The 13,613-nt window shown below is 39.7% G+C and overlaps 1 pseudogene; it reads left to right on the forward strand.

Annotated features, from left to right (window-relative positions):
* Positions 1-529: 529 nt before the first annotated feature.
* On the forward strand, positions 530-1,647 carry LOC109458362 (peptidyl-prolyl cis-trans isomerase D; annotated as a pseudogene).
* The last annotated feature ends 11,966 nt before the right edge of the window (positions 1,648-13,613 follow it).

Consider the following 13,613-nt stretch of genomic DNA (forward strand, 5'->3'; position numbering starts at 1 on the left):
AGAGCATGAATTCTAGAGCCACACAGTAGGGGTTCAACTCCTGTCTCTGCCACTTTCTTTCTGTGTGGCCTTGGGCAAGTTACTTAATCTTTCTGTGCCTCATTTTCTCATCTGTAGAACATCTGCTTCCTAGGGTTGTTATGAGGATTGAATTAAATATTTATAAAGTGCTTACAACAGGGCCTGGTACGGAGAAGTACTATGTAAGTGTTTGTTAAGCAAATAAATTTTCTCCATCACCACTTTCAGCAGAGCTGCTAAGAAGCAGCAAAAATAAGCCATTTAAGGCTTCTCTCTTCTTCCCCAGCATAGCCTACTCTCTTGTAAGAGAGTGGCAGGATTTTTCAAATCATGTATTATTTGTTTATTTTTTGAATTAGCAAAATTTGCACATCTTACAAAATTTAAAAGATTATAAAAACAGGTCAGCACCACTGCCAGGTCTTCCCAGAGAGAGCCGCTCTGGGGTTTCAGCTCCTGAGAGGCCAGGCGATGCTGAGCCCACTTCCATATGCGTCCGCAAGTCAAAATGTAACACCCCTCCACCCCGGAGAAGCCCTCCAACCCGAGTAACCCCCGCATCTTCTCTGACATGGACATTGGAGGTGAGCTGAGTTGGTTGAATTGTCTTAGATTTGCTTACACTGTGCTCCAAACTGCAGAAAACTTCCATGAATTTTGTGTAGGAGAAAAAGGCATTGGGCCCGTAACTGGGAAACCTCTCCATTTCAAAGGATGCCCGTGCCATCTAATTATTGACATTTATGATTCAGGGTGCAGAATTCTCAACTCAGAATGGGAGAGGTGTAGAAAGTATTTATGATGAAAGATTGGAAGATGAAAATTTCTATTATAAGTATGACCAGGAGGGTTTATTGAGCCTGGCAAATGCAGGCTGCAATACAAATGGTTCTCAGTTCTTTATCACAACAGTTCCAATTCCTCGTTTGGATGGGAAACATGTGGTATTTGGCCAAGTAATTAAAGGAATGGGTGTGGCAAGAATTCTGGAAAATGTAGAAGTGAAAGGTGAAAAACTGGCCAAATAGTGCATGATTGCAGAATGCAGAGAATTGAAGGAAGGGGATGATTGGGGAATATTCCCAAAAGAATGGTCTGATGACAGTCATCCAGATTTCCCCGAGGATGCAGATACAGATTTAAAAGATGTAGATAAAATATTAATAACAGAAGACTTAAAAAACATTGAAAACACTTCTTTCAAATCCCAGAACAGGGAGATGGCCACTAAAAACTATACAAAAGCTTTAAGATATGTGGAACGTTCAAAGGCTGTTAGTGTGAGAAAGCAGAAAGATCAAAGCTGCAACCTGTAGCTTTAAGCTGCATGCTGAACGTTGGTGCTTGGAAATTGAAGACGTCAAATTGGCAGGGAGCAATGGAGGTTCTTGAAATAGACCCATCAAATACCAAAGCACTGTACCATAGAGCTCAAGGATGGCAAGGATTAAAAGAATATGATCAGGAATTGGCAGATCTTAAGAAAGCTCCGGAGATAGCACCAGAAGATTAAAAGCTATCCAGGCAGAATTGCTGAAAGTCAAACAAAAGATAAAGCCACAGAAAGATACAGAGAAGGCAGTTAAGCAAAAATGTTTGCTTAATAAGGAATTCAGTTGTGGTTAAATATTACTCATTGATTCTATAAAGGCAATAAGAAAATTAAAGGGGTTTTGTCCCTCATGTGTATCCTTCGATACTTCAATTCCCCATTGTTTAAGTTTAAGAATTCTGATATGGGTTCACTCTTAATAAAAGTGTTATAAAATACACACACACACAAAAGATAAAGAATAAAAAGTAAGTTTTCTCCTATCCTAGGCATCCAGATTCTGAGCTCCCAGAAGCAATAATTGATACTAGCCTGTTATAATCTTCCTAAGATAGTCTGTACAGAAACTATATTATGACTATCTATATATTATACCATATAGATCATTTTCACAGATATGTTTTTAACACTCATGATAACATTGTATTCTGTTCTGGACCTCGCTTTTCTTCACTTAGCAATGTCTCTTGAGGATCCTTCTACATTAGCACATAGAGAGTTGCCTTATTCTTTTTGATGGCTGTAGAGTATTCCACTAGATGGGTGTACCATATTTATTTAACCTGTCCCCTGTTAATGGATATTTAGTTTTCAAACTTTTCTATTATAAACAATACTGAGAATAATACCTTGTAAACGTGTCCATTTGCACATCTGTGAGTATATATCTTCAGGATAATTTTCTAGAAGTGGAATTGCTTGGCCAAAATGTACGTGCAGTGTTGATACCCACTGCTGAGTTGTCTTCCATGGAAGTTATACCAATTTACACTCCCTCCAACACTATACGAATGCCTGCTTTCCCATCCTTTCACCAAAAGAATGTGTTATTTCAAAGTTTTTATATTTGCCATAGACTGTAAGCCTGACTTGGACCCTTTGGTGTCAATATTCACATTTACTAGCAAATGTAGCAGCAGAAATAAATAGGAATGTTCTTATTCATAGTCATTATAGTGCAGACAAATGGACCTGTGGAATCCAGGATCGTTTGAGGCAAAGGCTAACTAAATCTGGCTTCTTTCCCATTTTCTGTGGTAACTGGCTACCGGTCAATACAAGATTACAAAGAGTTTATGAGGACAAAGATTGGGCTAGGACCAAAATATATCTTCCACATGCAAACCATATACCTTCTGCTCTGGCTGTTTAATGTGGATTCCCTAAGGTTCACATGGCATTGGGACATGTAAATGGTGGAGCGCTTGCTATTTTTGAACATGGACTTTGGGCCTTTTTAGTCTGCAGATGGCTCTCAACAGGTACAACAGAGCTCTTTGTGTTCAGAAGGGGGAATAGCCAAAACACCAAACAGTTTGAGCATCGTCAGTGAAAAGTATGCAGTCAACCAGGAAATGCTGGAGTCAGTGAATATGCACCTGTGTTCAATGTGATAACATGTCTGGGACTGACTGAACCTTGCTGAGAAGCAGCATGTGGCTGGGCCTGGAGAGGCCAGTGGTCACCAGAGCATTTAGTTAGTGAAAGAGGTTTTCTTTCTTTGATCAATACTTAAAACCACTCATTCCTGGTAATATTATCCTTTATGATATTATTCATGTGATAGTTGACAGCATGCAATACTATAAAAATGATTTTATGTACCAGCCTATGAACAATTCTGTTTATTTTGGCACACAATTAGAGAAGAGGGAAACTGAAAGCCCAGATGAAAATCTACTTTTTTACGTACTAAGGTTCAAATTATAGATCGTACATATTGGATTTACAGGGTCTGAAATTAAGTTTGTGAACTTGTTGCAATGATGTTGCCAACCTTTTTTGATATCAGAGGGGTTACTCATTATGAATTTGTACCAACTGGACAAACAGTTAACCAAGTTTACTTATTTGGAAGTGCTGAAAAGGCTGCATGAAAAAGTTAGATGACCTGAACTTTTCACCCACAATTCATGGCTCTTGCATCATGACAATGCACCAGCTCACACGGCACTGTCTGTGAGGGAGTTTTTAGCCAGTAAACACATAACTGTATTGGAACACCCTCCCTACTCACCTGATCTGGCCCCCAGTGACTTCTTTCTTTACCCAAAGATAGAGGAAATATTGAAAGGAAGACATTTTGATGACATTCAGGACATCAAGGATAATACGATGACAGCTTTGATGGCCATTCCAGAAAAAGAGTTCCAAAATTGCTTTAAAGGGTGGACTAGGCACTGATGTCAGTGCATAACTTCCCAAAGGGGGTACTTTGAAGGTGACCATAGTGATATTCAGCAATGAGGTATGTAGCACTTTTTCTAGGATGAGTTTGCAAACTTAATTGTCAGAACTTGTATGTATAGCTGTGGTTTAGATCTTTTTGTACCTCAGCCTTGTTTGATAAGGGCTCATCAGTTTTTGGAAAATTTGTCTTTGAGCTGAGAGTTCACATATTTATTTTGAATCTTACTTCAAGTTAGTTGCAAGTTTGATAAACGCTAAGTCTGAAGTTTCTTCTTTTTTTTCTTTTCTTTCAGAGAAAATTTTGTTCAAATTTATACTTTCATTAAATAACACATAACTCTCTCTACCTCCCTCCTTTTTGTCCATGACAATGGCATCTAACCCAAGAGGACTGATATTATGTCAGTTGGAGAAAGAATTTGGTTAAAGCCACTATGCATGTAGTGTCTGCTTGCTTTTCCCTAATTTGGATGCCTAAAAAACCAAAAAACAAACAAACAGGTAAATGAATTATCTCCACTTGGTCTTGCACATATTCTATAACAATGTTTCCACAGGTATAAAAATATTCCATACAGCAGCCTTAATATGCTAATCATGGGACTCCATGATTAGAACTTCAAAATGAGCAGCTAGCAAAGTAGCAATGTTTAAATCTGCCAGTTGGTGTTCCTGGATCAGTGCTTATTTGGTGTTTAAGCTAAATGTCACTGTGAATTATCAAAATTGTATAATCCAACCTACTTTACAAGGCGCCTAGCCTGGAGATATTCTTGTGCTTTTGGTTAAGGGCAGTTTGTAAGTCCCATTGAGAAAAGAAACAGGTATAGTGTCTGTTATAGACTAAATTGTGTCCCCTCAAAAATCATTATGTTGGAGCGGCTGGTTGGCTCAGTTGGTTAGAGCGCAGTGCTCATGACACCCAGGTTGCCAGTTCGATTCCCACATGGGCCAGGGAGCTACACTCTCCACAACTAGATCGAAAACAGCGACTTGACTTGGAGCTGGAAAAACACACTGTTCCCCAATATTCCCCAATTTAAAAAAAATCACTATGCTGAAGCTCTAACCCCCAATGTGACTGTATTTGGAGGTAGAACCTTTAAAGAAGTAATTAAGGTTAAATGAGATCATAAGGGTGGGGCCCTAATCCAAGATAACTGGTGTTCTTATAGGAAGGGGAGGAGACATCAGGAACGCACACACACAGAGACAAGGCCATGTGAGGACACAGCAAGAAGGAGGCCTCACTTCTTAAATTATATAAATGTCTAACCACTATGCTGTATACCTGAAATTAATATAAAATAATATGGAATATCAAAATAAATTGAAAAAGTGTTAAAAAAAAAGAAGACTCTTATATACACTGCCTACAAGAGACTCACTTCAGATCAAAAGACACACACAAACTGAAAGTAAAGGGATGAAAAAAGGTAGTTCGTGAAAATGGAAACAAACAAACAAACAAAAAGCTGGAGTAGTGATAGCAATACTTATACCAGACAAATTAGATTTTAAAACCAAGGCTATAATAAGAGACAAAGCAAGAGCCAGTTATCCCACTTCTGAGTATTTATCTGAAGAAACCCAAAACACTAATTTGAAAAGTATACATGTATGCATCCATATATTCATTGCAGCATTATTTGCAATAGTCAAGATTTGGAGGCAACCTGGGTGTCCATCAATGGATGAATAGATAAAGAAGAGGTGGTACATATATACAAGGGAATATTACTCAGCCAAAAAAAGAATAAAATCTTGCTATCTACAACAACATGGATGGACGTAGAGGGTATTGTGCTGAGTGGAGCAAGTCAGACAGCAAATGACAAATGTCACATAATTTCACTTATATGTGGAATCTAAAGAACAAAATAAGTGAACAAACAAAACAGAAACAAACTCATAAATAGAGAGAACATTTTGATGGTTGCCAGATGGGAGGGGTTTGGGGGGATGGGTATAAAAGGGGAAGGGATTAAGAAATACAAATTGGTATGTACAAAATTGTCATGGGCATGTATAGCATAAAGAATACGAGTATAGTCAGTAATATTATAATAACTATGTATGGTATCAGATGGGTACCAGATGTATTGGGGTGATCAGTTCATAAGGTATATAAATCTATATAAGTTATATCAAGTTATATAAAGTCTAATCATGGTGTTGTACATCTGAAACTAATATAATATTGCATGTAAACTGTAATTGAACAATAAAAAATTGTTCAAAAAAAAAAAAAAAGAAACGAAGGAAGCCATATATAAGCCAGTGAGACAGGCCTTAGGAAAAACTAACCCAGCTGGCACCTTGATCTTGGACTTCTGGCCTCCAGAACAGTGAGAAAAATTTCTGTTTAAGCAACTCAGGCTATGGTATTTTATTATGGCAGCTCTAGCCAACTAATATAGTGTGATCTTCAGGAAAAACTATACAATGTGAATGAGTTTTTGAGCATGAAGATCTCCCCCTCCTGAGAGGATGTAACCTTCCGAGTGTATTGATTCTCGTTCAATTGAGAGCAGTTCCCAGAGAAGTGGGCAGCTATAAGTTATTAGCAGCCAACACTCAGCAGATCTGGGATGGGTACACCAACAGGAAAAGAAAACTAGGGCAGGACATCTATGGTATCCACTACACATAAAATATTGGGGGTGGAATTTGGACTTGTTATGAAAAGGGTGGCTCAAGATGAATCTCCTACCTTCCCTTTCAAATTGTCCCACTCAGTCCCTCCTCTATAGAAATTTTAGATGAATAGTGGCCAAATACGTCCAATTACCTGATGTGTGCCTGAAATCTAATTTTGTTCAAAGAAGAGCATCTCATAAATTACCCTGTCCCCCTGGTATTTTCGTATCTCAGAAGAAAGAGAAGACAATAAGGGGAAATACTATTCTGTCCTTAATTTTGACTGCCAATGCGGAATGGAACCATGAGAGACAAGTATCATGACAGAGAAGACACAAATTCCTAAACTTTGGGAATGCCATTTTTAAGAGAGTCACCAGAAAAGGATAGCTCTGAGACTCTACTCAGAGACTCTCAAAGGGATTTGTTCAAGGAGGAGGAAACATTCTAAAAAGTCAACTGTTGATCCCAATGGATACCCAGGGATGATCCCCCAGCAACTATATCTACATTCTACGTCCCGCCTCCCTGGCCATAGCTGGTCTAAAAGTGAATAACTGACCCAAACTGGGTTAGTAAGTTTCTAAGTGCGGGGAATCTGGACTGTTGAACTGAGAGTCTAGGAGTCATGGTGATGTCCACACCCTGGAGGGGAGCCATGAACTACCACTGACTGTGACCCTGTCCTTCCCAAGATTTGGCATTCAACTCTTCATTGGAGCTCTTAATCTAGTCTGGCCAGATTTTGTTTTTATTATTCACAACCAAAAGAACTTTAAGAAATACAGGTCTTTGAGTCTTGCCTGAAAAGTGACTTTTTTTTCCACATATAACTATTATTTTTTAAAATATCTATAGATAATATTAATAACTTACAAGTTAATTCTCAGTTTTAGGTTGATAGTAACTTTTCTGCCATTATGTAGTTTTCTCACTCAATAAATACTAAAAGTCCAAATAAAGTAAAAATGAGTTGATGTTAATAAGGAGATTCCAATAAAGGAGGTTGGGAACTGTTGAGCTGGAACTTTCTGACAATGTAATGGTCCTCTTTGTGAAGTAATGACAGTGAAAGCTAAAAAGTTGATGGGCGTACATTTGAGGCAGGAAATCTGCATGGCTCAGTGGAAGTCTTGGATGGAGATGCAAATACCCTTGTAACAGTTTTAGTCTCAGTCTGCCCCTACCATACAGAGTAAGCTTTGAGTGGAGGATGCAGAGCAGTCATCATGGGGTTGTGCAAGATACTTGAAAGGGTCTGTGCTCTAGCTGAGCGCATTTTATAAGGGTCTATGTATTCTGGGGGCTTACTGCAACCACATTCTTCTTTTTGGACACATTTACAATGTGTGGTGGTGGAAGCTGCCTGTCCTTTGAAAGTAGACAGAATTTACCTTCCTATAGAAAAGGATCACCGAGATGTTGGCTTATGTCCCTTTTGCTACTAACAAAGGCAGAAATCAGTGGAAAGTAAAAATTGAGAGTCACTAGTGGTTGGATAGGAAAATTTCTATTTGATCATTTCTTTTAAGATTGCAGTTTTAAATGATTATAACTATTGCAAATCATGATCCATCTATGTAAGAGGCCAACCCTGCAGTCTTCGCAAAAAGTAGTCTAAATGAGGGACCCCAATGGACCTCATGCAACCTGTGGTACATTTTTACCAATGCATCTGTTTAATCAATATTAAAATCTCACTTCCTGCTTTAAGAGTATCTGAAATTTTAAGATAAATTATGCATTATCATTAAAAGTATATAAAATCAATAATGATTTCAGAATGTGATATTAAAAGCTACACATCACCACCCCCACCACCATCCCTACCTGCACACAGCCCTCTGCTTGACCCGCATGAGTCAGAGAAACAGATACTCCCTGAGTTCAGAAGCATTACTTACCATCCATTGAAACCACCCTAAATAACTGTTAATCCTCAGTCTCACCAATTTGCTGACTCCTTACATTGACATGCCATTAGGGCATAATACTTTTCAAGTGTATTTTGAAGATGGAAAACCTTTATCTCTGGTCGTTCTTGAAAAAAAAGAAATTTTCCACTTGGCCTAGTTCTCTGTCACAGAGGACTTCAGAATCCTAAGCAAATCTACTGGTTTCAGCTTTGGGTGTTTCAGACACTTCTGAATTAGGGAATTCTTTGCCATTTGGGAAAAACTGCTGTTACCAGGTAATATTACTCAAAATAGAAATGGCCTTTCATCTCTTTCTAAAATTGGAAAAAAAATTTTAGTTAGATTTTAACTTGAAAAGACAAAGACACTCAGTGGGGGAAACGTATGTCTGGACCAGAATAATGACTTACTTGCTTTCCAAGATACCACAGAGCCAACAAAGGAGATGCAAGGAGAGGACATGTCCACTCTCTGAAACCCTGACTTAATACCAACAAATAATTCCACAGAGTCCATCATTTCCATTTTTTTTCATTCATATTCATCTGAAATAACAAAGAGTGATCAGATCCCCTGGTCTATTACTGAACAAGTTTAGAAAATGGAAAACCGACAACTGCAGTATCAATCTGAATTGATCAATGTTGGGAATACCTTGTTACTACAATTTAATTTTCTTATGTGAATTGATGTGGCTTCTCTTTAAAGTACATTTTACTACTAACAATAAATAACCAATATGTTCAGAGTCTTTCAAGACCTAATCTATGAAAGAACTGACCTCAGAGACTACCTTCCTTTTGTTGTTTCCTTGTATCAATTCAGTTATTTCTTTATAAAAATTAAAAAGGACATTTCTATTTAGTGACCATTAAATGTTTAATTTGCCTGTCCTTCTCCACTGTGTGGCCAGCCAGGTTCTGCTGAGGGTATTATGCGCTCAAAAGAGGTGATTACTTGGATACAAGCTGTCACATTTAAAAAATAGCCTATACTCCAAGCTCGTTTTTCAACTGGGAATATGTTTTCTCACAGACACAATATGCTAAACACTGGATTGGTCCCCTTGATAATTGAACAGACTTATTTAAACTTAATATTTTGACACACTTACCACATCACATAATATGTTTTTCCAACCAGTATTAACATGGCTGTACTATTGCTCAAACTCTATTGTGGAATTTTAAATCTCTTTTTTGAAATTACCAACTATAAATGAACCATTTTGGTCTTTTTGGGGGGTGGGGAAAAGTAAAAAAACCTCTGTTCTTGGTGTATGGGAAGAGAGAAGTATTTTTGAGGGTGTGTCCTTTTGCCTTCCTAGAATTGAGTTTCTGCTCTTCTCTTTCTCTTCCCTCTGCTAAATGCAGTCACCTCTAATTCCCAGGTCTAAGGACTAGCCCACATGGGTGGTGCCCAGGCTTTTTCAGAAGTTTTAAAGTCCTGAGTCATGCCTTTCCTGAATTGGGAGTTACACTTGTCTCTTGATTAGTCATGTTTTCTTTTTACTGAAGACTTAACCTGCACAGTTTCTTCTGTGAATACTGTACCTACTCCAAACCACTCTGGGCCTCTGTACTCTGCTATACACAGGTGTATGCAGGTTGATTTACATCCAAATTTCAAGATTCCTTTACTTACTAATTTTTGCATGCCCTCCTCACCTCAACCTTTGCCTTGGTAATGATTATGAATTTTAGGGTGGAAGTAGGAGTAAAAGGCTCTGAAAACTCAACAGAAAAAGACTATCGTTCTTAGCAAGAGAGACAATAAAGAGCTCTCGAGAAAGCTGCAAATTAAAGGAATAGTAAAAGTTTGCCACAGAAAGGGCAGCAATAATCCTTCCATAAAAGTGACTGCAGATGTTCAAAGCCATTAAAACCACAATTTGTAAAAAAAAAAAAAAAAAAGCGCAGGCAGAGAAGACTAATTAGACGTATATTCCTGAGGTATTTTATCTATTGATGGTTCTTTTTTTGTTACATCAAAAATATCATCCTATAAAGTACCTTAGGTAGTCAAAATGACAAAAAATAAAATAAGCTTTTAGCATAACAATTATTACCTCTACTTATTACATTATGCTACCACTTACATGACAGCAATATTATTGAATTTTGGGGTAAGTACTGCAATCTTCAGAATAAAGAAATATTGAATTACAAGTTACCTTAGTTTGCACTGCTTTTATTCTGAAAATCTTTGCTATTCCTAGGTTCTGTTGTACCTAAGAAAAAAAATTGGAAACTTTGCCCACGTTGGTGTGTCTTAATTAATGAATTGTATTAGAAACAGAATTTCAATAAATATTCACTTATTCATTCTTTCGATAAAGAGGCCTTAAGCACATATTTAGCCCACGCCAGGCACAGGGCTAGGCACTGGGGCTATAAAGATGAAGTGGGCCCAGTCTTTGCTATTGAGGGCCACAGTCTAATAAAAATAGAGAAGCAGACGAATAATTGGTGCACAAGACAGGACTGTAGCTAACTCTTACGGAGTGTATCCAGGTAGATTCAGAGAAGAGGTAATCTTTGAGTTGTCTTGAAGGATGATAAGCAGTTTTTCTGGTGGGCAAGGGAAGGAAGGGCACTCCAGGCAGAGGGAACAGCATTTGGGATGATATAAATGTGAGAACAGGTGTAACAAAAACAGGAAACAATGGTTGCTTAATGTGGCTGGATGCCAGGGGACCTGTGGGAGATGAGGCTGGAGAGGCAGGCAAGGTCCAGGACATGGAAGGTCTTGACCCCTGCTAGAGAATTTAGGCTTCATCAAAGTTAGGAGAAATGGAAGGGTTTTAAATAAGGAAGTGAAATGATCAGATTAGCATTTTAGGAAGATCATTTTGGTGGCAGTAGAGTAGATGAAGGAAAGGGAAAGGGTCAGAGACAAGTGGTTAAGAGGTCACTACATGGATTTGGCCAAGAATGATAATCACTAACCTATGTTGAGAGTTTACCATGTGTAAAGCACTAGACATACGTTAGCGCATTTAATCCTCACAATGATCCTATAAGCTAGTGTGTAAGTCAGGAAAGGTTAGGTTATGCTGTTACCAGAAATGACCCTTAAATCTCAGTGGCTTAAAATGACCAAATAATTCTTTGCTCATGTCACATGTTCCACGCAGATTGTCCAGGGAGGTTTGCTCCTCACAGTCACGTAGAAACACAGGATAATGGGGGCTTCATTTCAATGTATACCTCAGAGCAGTAAGAAGGGATCATTATCACAGCAGTGGGAAGGGAATGTGGTTCATTGTGTCTGGGCTCTCAAAACTTCTGCCCAAGCATCACACAGCCACACCGATCCCAAAGCACGCACTGAAGTATAATTCTACAATGTGCTCAAAAGAACAACCAGAAATACTTAAACACCAGCAGCAATTACCATCATATCCTACTTCTGAATATAGAGTAAAATTACACACTTCTGACTTTCTTTCAAAGTTGAATGTGGACATGTGACTTAATTTGGCCAGTGAAATGAGGGAAGCTTTAGGAACTAGGAGTCTTTAAGAACTAAGAACTAGGAGTTCCAACTGTCTCTCAGGACCACATCAAAATTACAACTAAACTACAAAACAACCATCACTGAGAATCACCTGAAATCTTGCTGAACTGAAGACCTACAACCACGGACATACAGAAGAAGCCACCTCGAGACTGGTAGGAGGGGCAGAGACACAGAATGAGCTGGTCCCACACCTATGGGTGACCATTAAAAATCAAGAGGGGTATCTCAGCTGCGTAGGTCCCCCCAGAAGAGTGAGGGGTTTCAGCCCCTCTCCAGCCCAGGGTTCCAGTGCTGGAGAGAGAAGTCCCCATAATTTCTGGTTGTGAAAATCAGCTGAGATTGTGGCTGAGCGAGACAGAGGGTGGCTGGAGTCCCCGGCGCTCCTCTTGAACTGACCACACATGAACTTACCGAAGAAATAACTGGCTCAGAGCTCCAGTGCTGGGGTTGCATCTAGAGAGGCAACAAGGACATACGGGAATGGAACTGAGTTGTCTGGCTTCAGGACAAGGGCTGGCTGAAGGGACAGCTTTCTCCCAGATGGAGGAGCTGGTAGAAGCCATTGTTTCTTTGTTGAGTCCTCCTCTCCCCGCATGCATTCGCAGGTAGTTGCCATATTTGAATCTCTATCAAACTAGCTGACACCATTTGTTCGCCCTGCCTTGGTGATTCTGAGACTGTACCCCACCCAACTTTCAGACATACCCAATCCACTTCCAGTGGCTTTTTTCATACAAACTGCCTGCCTTGGCTCATGCTGCAGACTTTCCTATGGTCCAAAGATTCGTGGAACCCAGACAAGCAGCACCTGGCTTGAGCGGGTCCCATACCTCTGGCTGAGCAGCCATGAGCCTGGCACTAGCAGCAGCTGGCCTTGGTTTGCGGCTTGGCCTCTCAAGGCATTCCAAGCATGGCACGAGCAGCAGCCATCTGCGGATTGCTTTGTGGCTCCTGCTGGGTGGCCCCAGGTGGGGCATGGGCTGCAGCTGAACTTGAACTGCAGCGGGTACCCTCCCAGGTGGCCCTGGGACTGGTGTGCCCAGTGGCCAGCTTCAAAACAAGCTGGAGCCTCATTCAGCCACCTCCAAGGATGACACACCCAAGAGCAGATTGGACAGACATGAGAGCCCTGCTGAGGTAGATCCTGCACTGTCGGGTCAGCCCCTGAACCACAGCTCCTCCACTGTAGTCATGACCAGTCCTCACAACCAATGAGCCTGAAGGTCAATCTCTCCCAGGGACATGCAAACAGCAACCAAGGCTCAACTACAAGAGGAAGGCACACACAACCCACACAAAGGACACACCTGGACTGCATGGCTCAGGTGGCAGGAAGACTGCACCACTGAGCGCCACAGCACACCTTCTACACAAGGCCACTCTACTAAGACTGGGAGGTATAGCATCCCTACCTAATACATAGAAACAAAGACAGGGAGGCAGCCAAAATGGGGAGACAAAGAAACATGTCCCAAATAAAAGAACAGAACAAAGCTCCAGAAAAATAACTAAACAAAATGGACAAAAGCAATCTACCAGATGCAGTTTCAAACACCGGTTATAAGGATACTCAATGATCTCAGGGAGAACTTCAAGAGATAGAAATTTGTTGAAGATAGAAATCATAAAAAAGAACCAGTCAGAAATAAAGACTGAAATAACAGAAATGAAAAATACATTACAGGGAATCAACAGTAGATTAAATGAAGTAAAGGATTTAATCAGTGATTTAGAAGATACGGTAGCAGAAAACAATCAGAACAGCAAAAAGA

Source organism: Rhinolophus sinicus, linkage group LG02 (genome assembly GCF_036562045.2).
Source record: "Rhinolophus sinicus isolate RSC01 linkage group LG02, ASM3656204v1, whole genome shotgun sequence".
NCBI lineage: Eukaryota > Metazoa > Chordata > Mammalia > Chiroptera > Rhinolophidae > Rhinolophus > Rhinolophus sinicus.